This window comes from Arachis ipaensis, chromosome B08 (genome assembly GCF_000816755.2).
Source record: "Arachis ipaensis cultivar K30076 chromosome B08, Araip1.1, whole genome shotgun sequence".
In the NCBI taxonomy this organism is placed as follows: Eukaryota; Viridiplantae; Streptophyta; class Magnoliopsida; order Fabales; family Fabaceae; genus Arachis; species Arachis ipaensis.
In genome coordinates this window covers 8,123,729-8,141,705 of record NC_029792.2, presented here as the reverse complement: position 1 = coordinate 8,141,705, position 17,977 = coordinate 8,123,729, and the positions used below count along the sequence as shown (strand labels likewise).

Below are 17,977 nucleotides of genomic sequence, written 5' to 3'. Positions count from 1 at the left end.
TTATTTTCTTTTCTTTTTTTTTAAATTTTATAATTTTTTTATTAAAATAGGGGTAGTTTAGGAATAACATTAAAAATTTTATTAAAAAGGATGATTTTAATACGAAAAAAATGTTAAGGATGATTTTAAATAAAAAATTATGTTAGAAACAGTTTCGATTTTGACCCTCAACGTTAGGGAGCAAAACAATACTTATCCCTATTTTTTAAGTATTGTTTAAATTTTATAACCAATATAGTGATTATAATCATAGTAACCAATGTAATAAATTTTTTTTTCTATAAAGGTGTAATATAACCTGACGTCGGAGTAATTTTGGCACCAACACTTTATATATGTTCTTTTTTTCTTGTGGTCCTGAACATTTTATACATATTCAAAGCATCAATCAAGATTCCATATTTCCAAACGTATAATAACTAGAATGCAAATAAATAAAAAAAATTTACAATAATTTTTTTAAATAAATTAATTGTTGTAAATAAAATATAATTAACAACACATAATATTTATACGACATAATATATATGATCTGGCCGTTACAAATTCAATGCCTTAATTCGGCATTATACACCATAACTCGGCAATTTGTGTCATAACTCGGCGGTTACACGTTATAATCGGATTCAACAGACTACATCCTGGAATAAAACTATCTGACCAGGTATTTGTTACTTATTAAACCTAATAACTGCTCATCAATTCAGATAAAGAACATAACTGACCTATCTTACTTCACCTATAAAGGTATGATGTTTTATCCTCAACAGGGACACACTGAATTCACAGTACTAACTTAAGTATTGGAGTGCCTTTTGCAGGTACACTCCCCCTTTGTTCATACTCTCCGTGACGTGACATCCCTCTGGACGAAGAGCTCAGACCATCTCAGCTTACAGCTCGGCGTTAAAGGCTAAAGCTCGGCATCGACTCCCGTAGCCGAGGTTACGTCCAGGTTATTCACACAAGAACAATTGGTGCCCACTATGGGGCCGAAAATATAATTCCTTTCTTTTCCATCGGCCTCAACGTTTTCACCTCCACACATGGCTGAACAACTTCCACCTACACCATCCGAGCTCCTTAGGATGGTAACTGAGTTACAACAAGCCAACTAGCGCATGGCAGAGGAAAATCAAAGAATGACGAATTAGATTGCCAAGCTAACTAATGCTCGGATTGAAAACAACAATGATCGGCAAGAGCGAACTGGAGAAACCGAGCATCAATCTGGACCGACACACGTCTCCAAAACTGCTCGGCATAAAGAAGCCCAACCTGAGCACAATGAAGAAGCTCGGTCAAAAAATGAAGATGGTGAGCCAGATAACTCGCCTGGGCCATTCACGGCCAAGGTGATGAACTTCGTGCTGCCCAAAAGGTTTACCCTACCAACTGCCTTAACCCCATACAACGGGTTACGCGATCCAAAGAAATATATCAAAAAGTTCACATCTATAATGATAGTAAACGGTGCATCCGATAAAGTTTTATGTCGTTGTTTTCTAACTTATTTAGACGGTCCTACACTTGATTGGTTTTGTTCTTTATCTGCAGATTCTATTTCTCGTTTTCAAGACCTATCAAAGCTGTTCGAGGAGCATTTTGCCGGATCAGCTATCTACCTACATGATTCTAACTATCTGAACACAATCAAACAAGGTTAGAATAAAAGCCTCAAAGATTATATGACGCATTTCATAAAGGTAGCTATGAGTATACCATATCTCCACCCTGAGGTGCAACTGCACGCCATCAAAAGTGGACTCCGACCAGGGAAATTCCAGGAGGCTATTGTCGTCGCCAAACCAAAAACAATGGCTGAGTTCTGTGAAAAGGCGAAAGGCCAGATTGACATTGAAGAACTCCGACGATCTCGAAAAATAGAAAAAATCCCAATACAAGTAAAAAAGAAGTTTTAAGCCTACTCTCCGTTATAAATCGTATACCCAACTCAACACCAAGCAGGATAACATCATCAGGGAGATCTTAAATTCTAAATTAATCAATCCGCCAAGTAAAGTCGGCAACTATCCATATTCAAAAGCCGTAGACAAATCAAAGTACTGCACCTTCTACCAGAAACATGGACACACCACTGATGAGTGTGTCATCGCCAAAGATCTGATGGAACGACTAGCTCAGTAAGGCCACCTCAATAAATACGTCGGAGGCCATATGCAATGACGTGCTCCTCCCAGTGCCGACCACAACTCGGCAGGACAACATAGCCGAGACAAAGAAAAGACGAACACAAGTCATCTTGAACAAGCAAGATGAGTTATTAACTATATTTCTGGAGGTTTTGCAGGAGGAGGCAGCACAAGCTCGGCAAGAAAACGCTCTTACCGAGCTATGTTATCAATCGAAGCCAGTCCGAACAATTCTCAAACATCTCTAGAGTTCCCCCAGATGACCTTTCAAGATTCGGACATCAATACAGCTACAACAAATCTCGATGATCTTGTGGTAATCTCCATCCAACTTGGAGATCTCCTGGTCAAAAAGGTACTACTTGACCCCGAGAGCAGCGCCGATGTTCTTTTCTATTCCACTTTTCAGAAGATGAAATTAAGCAACAACATGCTACAACCGGGAGACCTGATCAATTTTTCAGGTGAAAGAGTCCCAGTATTAAGATCTGTGTAGTTACAAACACTCGGTGAGGTTCCCTTATCAAAAACTTCAGATATTCAATATTTAGTTGACTATTTTATCCCTTCTAATATGACACTTGGCCGACCTTTTTTGAATAAGTTCGGTGCTATTGTTTCTACAATTCATCTCTGTGTTAAGTTCCCCTTGCAGGATGACACTATTGCAACAACTCACAGTAACCTTCGTGAAGCCAGACAATGTTACAATAATAGCCTCAAAAGGCCCAACCGAAGTATATATTCACATGTCCACACCATTAGCAATCAAAATGAATTTCCAGTGTTGGCCGACCTTGACCCAATGGCAGACGTTCTTGAACGACCAACCCCTACGGAAGACTTAAAAAAAATCTTTTTTGCAGATAGCTCGGAAAAATTCACTGACGTCGGATCTACACTAAGCTCGGAAGAGAAAAGCTCACTATAAATATTTCCACAACAAAATGCCAATTTATTTGCTTGGACCCCTGCAGATATGCCAGACATTGACCCTTCTGTAATTTCTCATAAGCTGGCATTAGACCTATCTGTCTGGCCTATAGCACAGAAGAAGAGAAACCTCGGCCTTGAATGAAAGCAAGCATCTCTGGAGGCAACCAAGAAGTTAATCAATGCTGGCTTCATACAAAAAATCAGATTCACAACATGGTTGGCAAATGTCGTCATGGTAAAGAAACACAACCGTGCAACATACCAACGCCTTATGGACAAGGTATTCGCCGCATAGATCGACAGAAACCTCGAAGTTTATATCGACGATATGGTAGCCAAAACAAAGCTCAGTAACAACCATCTTGACAATCTCGTAGAAGTATTCAATCAAATCTGAAAATATAACATGTGGCTAAACCCCGAGAAGTGTGCCTCAGGTGTGCAAGGGGGCAAATTCCTCGACTTCATGCTCACCAACCGCGGAATCAAGGCCAATTCAGAAAAATGCCAAGCTGTGTTGGATATGACACACTCGAAAACTATCAAAGAAGTCTAACAATTAACAGGGAGACTTGCTGCACTTTCTAGATTCTTACCTTGCCTAGCTTCCAAATCTTTCTGTTTTTTCCAAACATTGAAAAAGAAAAAAGCTTTTTATTACACTGATGAATGCGCACAATTTTTCACGACTATAAAAGAAACTCTTTCAAAACCACCTATATTACAAACACCCCTTCAAAGGGAGCCACTCTATTTGTATCTATCTATCACTGACTGGGCTATAAGTTCGGTTCTTATTGCAGAAATACAAAAGCAGCAACTGCCTACCTATTTTACTAGCAAGACTCTATAACATGCCGAACTTCGTTATCCGACGATTGAGAAGCTTGCTTTAGCTTTGGTGTTCTCGGCAGAAGACTTCGGCCAAATTTCCAAAGCCATGTCATCCATGTTCACACAAATCAACCTTTACGACAAGTTCTTCAAAAACCCGAATTAATTGGCCGACTAGTCAAATGGTTGGTCGTGCTCTCCTTGTTCGACATCAAATATCAGGGGCGAGGCCCCATCAAATCTTAGTATTTGGCATATTTCATCGCCGAATTCACAGTCCCAATCTCCACCAAAGACTCAACCCAATGGTCTTTGTACGTAGATGGCTCTTCTAACCCACAAGGGTGTGGAGCTGGAGTTTTACTTGAAGATGAGAATGGTAACGTCATAGAGCAATCTCTACACTTTTCCTTCAAGACAAGTAACAATCAAACTGAGTACGAAGCTCTCATCGCTGGCCTCGAACTCGCTGCCGACCTAAATATTACCGAACTCAAGGTATACTGTGATTCCTTGCTCGTCGTACAATAGGTAAACGACTTGTACCAGGAAAAAGACCTTTCATTATCCAAATACCTTGTTGTTGTTCAACACTTAATTTCAAAGTTCTCTAAATGTGAAATTCAACATATACTTCAGGAAAACAACAGCCAAGCTGATATCCTATCTAAGCTCGCCTGTACCCAAACAACCACATCATCTCTTTACCAATCCACACTACTTAACCCAAGTATAGATCTAACAGAAATTTTAAGTGTGGAACAGGATATAGATTGGAGAATACCTTATATAAACTATCTCAGGACAGGGATATTACCAGAAAATATCTAAAATGCTCGGCATTTTTGTCGACAAGTTTCATTTTTTACAATATATAACAGTTGCCTATATGGACGAGTCTCTCGTCCCCTGCTTAAATGCCTTTCCAGGTCGGAGGCCGAGCTTTCACTTGCCGAGGCACATGAAGGAATTTGTGGCACACACCTCGGAGCCCGTAGTTTATCCCCAAAGATACTCCGAGCTGGTTTCTATTGGCTGACATTGCAATAAGACTGTAAAACAAAAGTGAAAAGCTGTGACAATTGCCAGAAGCACAGTTCGATTACACACCTTCCAGCCGAACTCTTTCACAGTTCTGAGGAAAGTTGGCCCTCAATCAATGGGAGCTTGACATCCTCGGTCCTTTCCCTTTAGCGGTAGGGCAGGTAAAATTTTTTAATAGTAGCAATTGATTACTTTTTCAAATGGATAAAGGCACAAACCCTAGCAAAAATCACCTCACAACAAATGGTTTCCTTTGTATGGAAATATATTATCTGTAGATTCGGCATACGTCAGCACATTATCACTGATAATGGTTGCCAGTTTGCTGATCATAAATTCACATCCTTTCTGCAAGATTTAAAGATTAGATAACATTTTTCAACAGTAGAACACCCACAGACCAATGGCTTGGTCGAGGCTGGCCTACCTGCACCTTTGTAATCAAAGGTCTATCCATACACCTAACATCCTATATTTTCTACTTTACTCTATAATTCATTGAGCATTTTAATCTCTTTTTGAATTAAAGATATCATTCTGCTGACTTCTATTCAGAGTCAAGCTCATCAGACTCCGCCGATTAAATTACATATTGCCGATCTTTATCCAGAAACAAACAAACTGGATAAACAGATAGCCGATCTATAACCAAACAAATCGGATAAACCGATTGCCGATCTTTATCTAGAATCAAACAAACTATGTAAATAGAAAACTAATCTATAACTAAACAAATCGGATAAATCGATTGCCGATCTTTATCCAGAATCAAACAAACTGCGTAAACAGATAACCGATCTATAACCATACAAATCGGATAAACCGATTGCCGATCTTTATCCAGAATCAAACAAACTGGATGACAAACTACCGATCTATCAATCAAATCGGTCTTCACCAAATTACCGATCTATCAGTAAAATCGGTCTGTACCGACCATAGAACAAATAGCCGAACTTTATCAGATATTTCTATCTCTTCAATTATATTTTATTAGATATACGTATCAGACACCTAATGACTATGGTCATACCAGATATACAGTCAAACACACTACCATCAGACACCTAATGCAAACGCATCAATCAAACAAACAGATACCAAACACATTTTTAAATGTTGCATCTAAACCATCACATTATGTTTAGATACCAAAAATAATACGTTTCAAACAGCCACAACAAGGGCTAAGCATCTGTCGAATGAACAAAGTAAAAGAGTTCAAAACAAACGTACAAATTCCACCACATAACTAAAAATCTACCCAACATTTTCATCTTCTTCTTCAGCATCACCATCATACCACTATTTAGCATAAATAATCGTTTAATAAAGCAACTTGAACTGGGGGCTCCAAGGCCATATTAGTCACCGAGTTATGAACTCACTCAGAGGTCAACTTATGATTCATTACAAGCTCAACCTGCTTCATTAAACATATTTCCAGGCTAAGCTTGGGGGCTATGATCCGGCCGTTACAAATCCAATGCCTTAACTCGGCATTATACACCATAACTCGGCAATTTGCGTCAAAACTCGGCGGTTACACATTATAATTGGACTCAACAGACTACATCCTGGAATAAAACTTTCTGACCAGGTATTTATTACTTATTAAACCTAACAACTGCTCATCAATTCAGATAAAGAACATAACTGATCTATCTTACTTCACCTATAAAGGTATGATGTTTTATCCTCAACAGGAACACACTGAATTCACAGTATTAACTTAAGTATCGGAGTGCCTTTTGCAGGTACACTCCCCCTTTGTTCATACTCTCCGTGACATGACATCCTGATAAACCACTATTTTATGGTTTATATTGTGTTTAATTGTGTGGTTTTATCATGATCCTTACCCACTTATCCATTAAATTAGCATGCATTTATATTTCCTTCCTGAAATTATTACATGTTTGAAAACTGCTTCCTAGAGACTTTTAATTGTGTATTTTTAATTCTCCTTTATTCCATTCGATGACGTGATCTGTGTGTTAAGTGTTTCAGGATTTATTGGGCATGAATGAGTTGGAGATTGGAAAGGAAGCTAGCAAAAATGGAAGGAACACAAGAAATTGAGGAGACAACCAGCGAGAAGTGACGCGGTCGCATGGCTCACGCGACCACGCGGAAGAGGAGAAATCGCAGTGACGCGGTCGCATGGCTCACGCGACCGCGCGGACTGGAAAAGCACGAGCAACGCGGAGGCATGGACGACGCGAACGCGTGGCGAGGAAAAGCGCGAATGACGCGTCCGCATGGATGACGCGATCGCGTGACATGCGCGATCTGCATAATCTGCAAAATTCGCTGGGGGCGATTTTGGACCCTATTTCGACCCAGTTTTCGACCCAGAACAGCAGACTAGAGCCAGAGAACATGCAGAAACCAAAGACAACATTCATTCTACACAGTTTTAGTTTGTAGATCTAGTTTTACTCCTCCCCTAGGTTTTCTCTCTACACATTCATAGTTCTTAGGATATTAATTTCTCTAGCTTTTTGCATTGGGATATTGAGAAGAGTTATTACCTCATCAAGACTTCGTCATTCTAGTTCATTTTCTTTACTTGGCTTACTCTTCCATGTTCTTTACTTTGTTTAATTTTACCATTGGAATATTTTTAGGATTATTTAATACAAGGATCACTTTTATTTTTAATTGACTATTTTACTTTTTATTTACAATGTCTTTCTTTAATTCCTTTTCATATGCTATGAATTTTACCTTTACAATGAGTGAGTAGTTCCCTAACTTGATGGGGAGTTGATTGAAAAGAACCCTTGAATTGGAAGATTCAAGAGAAAGATTTTAATTGGGTTATTGTTGGTTTGCTCTCTAGTTTCTGACACCAATCCTCCCAAGAGTGGATTGGGACTTGTGGATAGAACATCATTCCAAATTGTTTTACCTTCCCTTACTTAGTACAGGATAACCAAACGAAATAACTCCCAATTGTCAATTAATCTTAAGAGTATTCCATCAAGAATAGGGCTTCCATGTAATCAACTCCCAGTCAAGACTTTTATTTATATTATTCAATTTCATCAATTTAATTTCCTGTTTACTCAACTCAAACCTTTTCGAAAACATCTGATTAATAAAATAGCACCCTTTCCTGCAACTCGTTGGGAGACGACCTGGGATTCATACTCCCAGTATTTTAAATTTCAATTTTCTGTGACACCTTTCTAAATTGAGCGGCAGATTTTCGGTGAGTTAAGAACTATACTTACAACGTATATATTCTAATAATTTTTAATTCGCCAATTTCTGCCCGCATCACATCCCTCTGGACGAAGAGCTCGGACCATCCCAGCTTGCAGCTCGGCGTTAAAGGCTAAAGCTCGGCATCGACTCCCGTAGCCGAGGTTACGTCCAGGTTATTCACACAAGAACACTCTATATATATATATACATTGCATAAATAAACTAGAGAAAAATTCTAGAGCAAAAAAGCAGAAAATATCTATTTAATGAGTCATCCAAAAATAATCGAAGAAGTACACCCATCAAACAAATAAATACTCAATAACTAAAGTATTTTATTATTTTAGATTACTAATATTATTGACGAACTGATTTTCTGTCGGTAAAGAATTCACAAATAAATTCTCGTTGTAAGTATAGTTTCTAAACCAACAAAGAATCCTTTCGTATAAAAAATTTGGTTGTCACAAGTAACAAACCCCTAATAAAATTGATAACCGAAGTATTTAAACATCGGGTCATCTCTCAAGGAATTGCAGGGAGGTGTATTTATTATTGGTTATGGATTTTTGTTTTCTGAGAAATTTTAAGAGTTGAATAATAGAAAAGTAAAGGATTGTGAATTAAGGCAATATAAATTAAAAGAGATTTATATAATTAAATAAAACGCCTTGACTGGGGAAATGATTAATTGGAAGTTCTATCCTTGTTAGAATTTTCTCAAGTGTAGTATCAAGAGGTTATTATTTTCACTTAGTTAACCCTTACTAAATAAAGGAAAGTCAAGTGATTGAGCTAATTCTTATTCGCAAATCCTAATCCTCTCCCTTGGGAAGGACTAGCGTTAGTAAATAGAGATTAGCCAACAACTTCCAATTTAACTAATCACTTGAGCATTTCAACTCAAGGGTCTCCTTTTAATCAACCCCCAAGTCAAGTTGGGAGTCTACTCTATCAACATGCATACCATCTTCGTTGTTGGGAGAAAGGAGTAGAAAAGAGACATGATAATGGAAATAAAATTGAAAGCAATTAAATAAATAATAAAATTAAATGAAAAAGTACTCTTTGCATTAATAATTTAAAGGAACATTGAACCTGAAATTGAGAAGAAGAAGAAATCCTAATCCTAAAACCTAAGAGAGAGGAGAGAGCCTCTCTCTCTCTAAAACTACATCTAAAACCTAAAATTGTGAATAATGAATGTTGTGTTCATGAATGAATGGATTTTCCCACTTTATAGCCTCTAATTTGTATTTTCTGGGCCAAAAATTGGGTTAAAAATAGTCCAACACCCCCAGCGATTTCTGATACGTCCAGCACGCGGCACTGTCACGCGTACGCGTCGTCCACGCGTACGCGTGGATTGAATTTTCTCCAAGTCACGTGTGCGCGTGATCCACGCGTGAGCATCGCTTATCTTCGGGGAAGCTATGGCAAATTATATATCGTTGCAAAGCCCCGGATATTAGCTTTCCAACACAACTAAAACCGCATCATTTGGACCTTTGTAGCTCAAGTTATGGTCGATTTAGTACGAAGAGGTCAGGTTGGACAGCTTAGCAATTCCTTCAGTTTTTTGTATTGCTTCCACTTTTGCATGCTTCATTTCCATCCTCTAAGCCATTCCTGCCCTATAAATCCTGAAATCACTTAACACACATATCACGGCATCGAATGGTAATAAGTGGGGATTAAACATAGCAAATTTAAGGCCAAAGAAGCATGTTTTCAATCATAGCACACAATTAGGAAGGGAAATGTAAAACCATGCAAATAGTATGAATAAGTGAGCAGAGAGTTGATAAAAACCACTCAATTTAGCACAAGATAAACCATAAAATAGTGGTTTATCAATCTCCCCACACTTAAACATTAGCATGTCTTCATGCTAAGCTCAAGAGAAGCTATAAGAGAGTGAAGAGGAATGGTGAAACTTATGAAATGCAACCTAGCTATATGAATGCAACTACATGCAAAATGCTTCTACCTACTTGGTTAAAAGTAAACAAATCTTTCAAGAATAAATATGAACTGGATTTCACTAATTCAAATCACAAAATAAAGTACAAGTGAACTTGCAGAAGAAAATAGCTCATGAAAGTCGGGAACAAGGAATCGAGCATCGAACCCTCACCAGAAGTGTATACACTCTAATTACTCAAGTGTTTAAGGTTCGATTCTCTCAATTCTCTACTAACCTTACTTTCCAGGACTTGCTCTTCTTCTACCAATCAACACTAATTTGATGCACAAATACACATATCAAGAGGTCTTTTAAGGGTTGTAATGGGGTTAGGGTCAAGGTAGGAATGTATTTGGCCAAGTGGACTAAAATCTGAATCCTTAATTAACTTAAACTTTCCACCTAACTTAAGACAATCCATGTAATCACAATATAAAATCTAACTATCCATTAACCATGTTTTCCACATATTCATGCATCCTAATTTGAGTACAGTATATATGCATTACTTTCACCATTTACTTTGGGGCATTTTGTCCCCTTTTTATTATTTTCTCTTTTTCTTTTCTTTTTCTCCTTTATTTTTTTCTTTTTTTTCTTCTCTTTTTTTTTATATATATATGCTTTTTTTTCTTTTATTTTTCTCAATGCATATGATTAAATTATTGAATGCATGAACATGTCCTAAATATTTCTTTCACATTTTCATAAAGATATATAACACCCAATTCTTAAACCAAATGTTTCCAAACCCACTTTTTCCACACTTAATTCATGAGCACTTTCACTAGTCTAAGCTAACCAAGGATTCAAATTAAGGACATTATTATTTTCCGCTTAGAGTTAGTGATGAGCTAAAGTAAAGAACAAAGGGGGTATAATAGGCTCAACATTGGTTTGCAAAGGATAATAAAAGGGTAAGGCCATATGGGTATGTAAGCTCAGTGAAACAAATGCCTCAATCATATAAGTGCATGCATACATCAAATAATAGAAATATAGAATTAAGCAAGACAAAGATCACAATTTTAGAGAGAACAACACACACCAAAAATAAAATATTGGTTGATAAAATGCAACCAATCAAATAGGCTCAAAATCTCACAGGTTTTGTGCGTTCGAGCTCTAAACCATGTTCCAGTATAATATTTCTTCAAAAAAGTTTATCAAAAATTTTAAATCAAATTAGTGAAATGTTATAAAAAGTTTCTTGAAAAAGAAAATATTACTTTAACCAAGTGGTGGTAAAATATGCACAAAATCAAACAAATATGTAATCAAACATGCAAATGCAACAATGGACAAACAAAGAAAATAAAACATTGGTGTTGAGAAGGAAATAACTAACCCACGAAAGTCGGTATCGACCTCCCCACACTTCAAGATTGCACCGTCCTCGGTGCATGCTAAGATGTGCAAGTGGATGGGTTGCTCCAACTGACGCTTTTCTCCATAGATTGTGCAGATGGACTTGTTTGTTGCCCCTTTGAGAAGCTTTCCCTTTTCCTTCTTCGGTGGCCATCCTGAAAGAAGAGAAAAAGGAAGAAAGGTAAACCAAAAACAAAGATAGAAAACAAATAAAATATGGTTGGGTTAATGCCAAATAATGAGGGTCTCAATTACATGGTAGTTACAACGTACAAGTGAGAAAATAGTAGAAGCAAATGGCATATCCATAGTGCAAAGATCGCAACAATGGGGGAGAGAGTGTGGGTAATGCAAGATAGTGTAAGTACATGTCAATGCAAATGGAATACAAGTATCATAAAAAAATAGCATTGACTTATGAATAATAATACCCAGTCAGAATAAAACAAGTCATGAAGCACCAGAATAATTCAAGAAAAGATGCAAAAATTGAATAAGAAAATTTAACACCAATGGAAAAATAATAAATTTAGAAAAGAAAATAAAAATATGCATACATTTAAAATGCAATGAATGAAAGAATGTAAATGTAATGAGAAAAAAATAAGAAGGAAGAGGGAGGAGATGAAAGTAGGAAATGAGGAGGAAAGACTGAGAAAGGAGAGAGAAAAGGAGAAGAATGGAATTTACGAAGCGACGCGAAAGCATCGCCTACGCGTACGCGTGGGTGTGCAAAAGAAGAGGCGACGCATAAGCGTTGTCCACGCTTACACGTTGGTGAGCAAGAATCCTAGTGACGCGTAAGCGTCAGTCACGCGTAACGCACAATACCAGCACCAAAGTAGCACAACTCTCGGCCAAATCACCCATTGACGCCGATCTGGCGATCCACGCGTACGCGTCGCTGATGCTTACGCGCGGGGTGACTAAAATACGGGTGACGCGCACACGTCGCCCACGCGTAAATTTCTGTAAGGTTCAGCGTCGCATGTGACACGTGCGCATGGTTCACGCGCACGCGTGGGACGCGCTTTTCTTTCTTTCTTTTTTTTATATATGTAGAATGCAGAATGTAGATGATGATGCAGAATTTACGAATTAACACTGATAAAATTAAAATAAAATAAAACTAAAAATTAAAAGAGACGATCATACCATGGTGGGTTGTCTCCCACCTAGCACTTTTAGTTAAAGTCCTTAAGTTGGACATTTGGGGAGCTTCTTGTCATGGCGGCTTGTGCTTGAACTCGTCTTGAAACTTCCACCAATGCTTGGACTTCCAATAAGCTCTATCAATACCAAGTAAATTCCTCAAGCTTTGATGGAGTTCCTCACAAGCTTTGAGCTCCCAAAATTGATCCTCATATATTCCCGGATCCCAAATCTTGATTCTACACCCGTCTTCAAGTGGATCATGATGATTCCATCCGGGTGGTAAGCAACCCGGATTCTCACTAAGGCATCCAAACAGCTTCCTAGATCCATTCATTCGAGCTCTACACCAACCCTTGCATTTAGACTTTGAGCTCCCAACCACAACGAACCTAGGATTGTGTTGCCAACCACTAACCATCCCCCTCTTACTCTTAAAGCCACAAAGAGCTCTAAGCTGATCATCCGTCTCAAGCAAAGCATATTCAAGTGGGTTAATTAAGCTTAGAGATGAAAGATTTACCCACTTGAATGAATGAATGGATGGTGATGGCTTTGGGGGAGAGGTCTCCAACAATTTGGGCAAGTTGATTTCCAGCTCCATTCCCTTGAGCTCTTCCTTGACAAGCTTTTGCAACAGTAACCTCTTCCTCTAGTTCAATGGGGGAGAGTTCAATTGTAGGTATAAACTCATTGACTATTGAACTCATCTCATGATCAACAGCTTCCAAATCTTCAACCATGATATGCCTTGGAGGTTGTACACCCTCTTCAACATCAAATTCAAACGTCTTAGAAGGAGGCTCTATGACTGGACTTTCCCATGGAGGTTCTGCATCTCCTAAGTCTGCAACCACTTCTTCCTCTTCAATAATTACTGCTTTGTCCAGTTGTTTTAGTATAAAATTGTACTCATCCTTAATGATTTCCTTTCAACTATTCATTCATCTTCAAGTACAAAATCTAGCTCCTCCTTGTTGACTTCCACCTCTTGACAACTTCCTTCAAGGGTCTCTCCTACCTCTACCTTTAGGGCCTCCTCTAGCTTCTTGTAAAGTATGAATTCGTGAAACCAATCCCTTCTTTCTTGTTCTGGGTCAGTAGCATAATTGGGATCATGTTGCTCTTGGATTGATGGATGTGGGTGCTCTTCCATGGAGGGTGGTGATGCAGTAAAGCTTGAGGGTTGAATGTTGGAGGTAGAGGTTTGGTTCATGTGGGATATAAGATTTTGGAGTGTAGAGGTGAGACCAATGATGTTAGAGACGAGTGTGTTGTTATCCAATGGAGGTTGGGGTGGATAGGAGGGTTCAATTATTGGGAGAAAGGGCTCATAATATGGAGGTGGTTCTTCTTGATAAGGATATGGAGATGGTGAATATTGAGGTGGTGGTTTTGGGTGTAGTTCATATGGTGGTTGGTGTGGTGGATAAGGATTAGGGTCATATGGAGGTGAATGGTGGAAAGGGGCTTGTGAGTATGGTGGTTCAGAGTTATGTTGAGGAGGGGGTTCATAAGCATATGGTGGGCTTGTTGGTAACTACAAGATGGTCCACCATATTCATTATATTTGTACGCTCCGTGGAATGGCTCTTGACCATAGTAATTTGGTGGAGGTGGTTTGTCACGAAAGGGTCCACCATAACTATTGTCTTGGTATGCATCACATAATGGTTGTTGGTTATAGCGCATTGGAGGGGGTTGTTGCCAAGAGGGTTGATCAAATCCTTGTGGCTCCTCCCATCTTTGATTATTCCAACCTTGATGCCTGTTCTCATTATAGCTTCCATTCCTTACAACAACATTGGAACCAAACTTAAAGCTAGAGAGGTGAGAATTCATAGTAGCAAAAGAAATAAAAACTGATAGAAATTAATGAAAATAAACTCCTAAAACTAGAAACACTAACAAAGAAACAAAAAAGCAAATATTTACAATAACCAGTAATAAGGCACACGTTTGCAATTCTCCGGCAACGGCGCCATTTTTGACGAACTGATTTTCTGTCGGTAAAGAATTCACAAATAAATTTCCGTTGTAAATATAGTTTCTAAACCAACAAAGAATCCTTTCGTACAAAAAAATTGGTTATCACAAGTAACAAACCCCTAATAAAATTGATAACCGAAGTATTTAAACATCGGGTCATCTCTTAAGGAATTGCAGGGAGGTGTATTTATTATTGGTTATGGGTTTTTGTTTTCTGAGAAATTTTAAGAGTTGAATAACAGAAAAGTAAAGGATTGTGAATTAAGGCAATATAAATTAAAAGAGATTTATATAATTAAATAAAAAGCCTTGACTGGGGGAATGATTAATTGGAAGTTCTATCCTTGTTGGAATTTTCTCAAGTGTAGTATCAAGAAGTTATTATTTTCACTTAGTTAACCCTTACTAAATAAAGGAAAGTCAAGTGATTGAGCTAACTCTTATTCGCAAATCCTAATCCTCTCCCTTGGGAAGGACTAGCGTTAGTAAATAGAGAATTAGCCAACAACTTCCAATTTAACTAATCACTTGAGCATTCCAACTCAAGGGTCTCTTTTTAATCAACCTCCAAGTCAATTTGGGAGTCTACTCTATGAACATGCATACCATCTTCGTTGTTGGGAGAAGGGAGTAGAAAAGAGACATGATAATGGAAATAAAATTGAAAGCAATTAAATAAATAATAAAATTAAATGAAAAAGTACTCTTTGCATTAATAATTTAAAGGAACATTGAACCTGGAATTGAGAAGAAGAAGAAATCCTAATCCTAAAACCTAAGAGAGAGGAGAGAGCCTCTCTCTCTCTCTAAAACTACATCTAAAACCTAAAATTGTGAATAATGAATGTTGTGTTCATGAATGAATGGATTTTCCCACTTTATAGCCTCTAATCTGTGTTTTCTAGGCCAAAAACTGGGTCAGAAACAGCCCAAAAATCGCCCCTAGTGATTTCTGATACGTCCAGCACGCGGCACTGTCACACGTACGCGTCGTCCACACATACGCGTGGATTGAATTTTCTCCAGGTCACGCGTGCGCATCACTTATCTTCGAGGAAGCTATGGCAAATTATATATCGTTGCGAAGCCCCGGATGTTAACTTTCCAACACAACTGAAACTGCGTAATTTGGACCTCTGTAACTCAAGTTATGGTCGATTTAGTACAAAGAGGTCAGGCTGGACAGCTTAGCAATTCCTTCAGTTTCTTGTATTCCTTCCACTTTTGCATGCTTCCTTTCCATCCTCTAAGTCATTCCTACCCTATAAATCCTAAAATCACTTAACACACATATCATGGCATCGAATGGTAATAAGAGGGGATTAAACATAGCAAATTTAATGCCAAAGAAGCATGTTTTCAATCATAGCACACAATTAGGAAGGAAAATGTAAAACCATGCAAATAGTATGAATAAGTGAGCAGAGAATTGATAAAAACCACTCTGTTTATCAATTATCTTTACATGTCATCATGGTTTGTTTGCATATTCCAAAACTCATTGGCCGACGCTACAATTCATTATTTCTTCTGGTTGCAACGACTCTTGAGTAAATGTACAGTGATTATCATATAAATATCATAATTTTCAAACTGCAATTTATGAATAATATATTAGTATCACAAAATGAAGTATAAAAAATTAGAAATTTATTTTGGCTACTCACCTCATTTTTATCCTTTGATTTAAACTCAAAAATCATATCCATCTATTTCATTACTCAAGTTGTAGAGTTCCAGCTTGAACCATAATGAAATATGTCTTCTAGCCTTTTGATTTTATAGTCATGAAACTATTTATTATATGCTTGAATGCCATCATCCTTATAAAAACTTGACATGATAATTTGCTCAAGCACTTTTGCCCTGTTTCCAATTAAATAGTTAAAAATTAAAAATAAAATATTGGATGATGCATGGACACTGACACGGACACGGGACACGACACGACACGGGACACGCCGACACGCGAATTTTAAAATCTTACATGACACGGGGACACGCATACATATAAAATTTAAAGTATTTTTTAGATAAATTGTAATGATATTTTGATATTTTATTGATATTAAAATATAAATTAAAATTTTTAATGTCTTATTTTAATTATATCAAGTATTTAAAATATTTTTTGATTTAATAAATAATAATATATACTATATCTAAATTTATTTTAAGAATATATGTTAAGAATAAGACTGGACACGCTGACATGTGATGGTATTTAGGTGTGTTCAGGCGTGTCCGGAGAAGAATTTTTTATTTTTTATTAAAACAGTGTTGGACACAGCAGACATGCGTGTCGGATGAGTGTCGTGTCTGAAATGTATCCGACACGCAAACTCGGCAACTCAGCAAATCCGTCGCTTCATAGCATTTTAGAAAATTACTCGCCCTCAGTAAAATCATCTCCCAAATTTTATTCAGATTTATACTATTCATCCATCATATCTTAATCACATACTAGCTCTTTTTGTTGGTTAATGTCATCGTCCTCCTAGTACTGCTCATCTATCTCAGTATCCATAAATATATCTAACATCTTAAAACTATCCAATAAAAAAATATCTAGTAAACTAGATCATATAACACTAAAAAAAAATAAAACTCATAACATGAACGAAGCTTTAAATAAATATTTTCAAAAAATTAGTTGTTGTTTGTATAATAAAATTTTTTTGAGTATATATAATTATTTTCTTTGACCAATCAATTGGATTTAATCAGTCAATTATTTTTCTCAACCAATCAATTGAATAACTCATGAAATCAATTATTTTCTTAAAACAATCAATTGTTTTAAAGGAAACACATATCTGATCAATCGATTGTTTTAGTAAAACAATCGATTGGATTAAAGGATATTCGCTAACCAATCGATTTTTGAATAAAAACAATTGATTATTTGCTAACCGACGTAAGATGAAAAAGGATTTTCACAAACCAATCGATTACTATAATGAAAAAATCGATTGGATCTCTGTAGATTTCTATTTCTGCAACTGCAAAGTTCGACGATGAACAAATTAAAAATCAACGAGATGAACAAAAATGATGAACAAATGAACGAATTGAAAATCAACAAGATGGATAAAGGATGATAAAAAACGATGGACAAATTGATAATCAAGGAGATTTGATGGACGATTACAATTATAGAATTGGGTTATTGAAAAACAAATTAATGATAGATTATGCACCAATTATTAATTTTAGTATTGAAAAAGATAAGATGAGTATATAGATCAAAATAAAATTGAGAAAAAATTAAGATAGAATTATGAAGATAAGATAGAAGAATAATAAAATAATATTTTATAAA

The 17,977-nt window shown here is 36.9% G+C and overlaps 1 long non-coding RNA gene across 1 annotated transcript in view; it reads right to left on the bottom strand.

Annotated features, from left to right (window-relative positions):
- Positions 13,457 to 17,977, bottom strand: part of LOC110265657 — an 11,553-nt gene continuing 7,032 nt past the window's right edge. Inside the window, exons 2-3 of the long non-coding RNA XR_002351847.1 lie at positions 15,472 to 15,480; positions 13,457 to 13,469 (exon numbers count right to left, since the gene is read on the bottom strand). This is a non-coding gene — a long non-coding RNA (uncharacterized LOC110265657). The remainder of the gene's footprint in view (positions 13,470 to 15,471; positions 15,481 to 17,977) is intronic.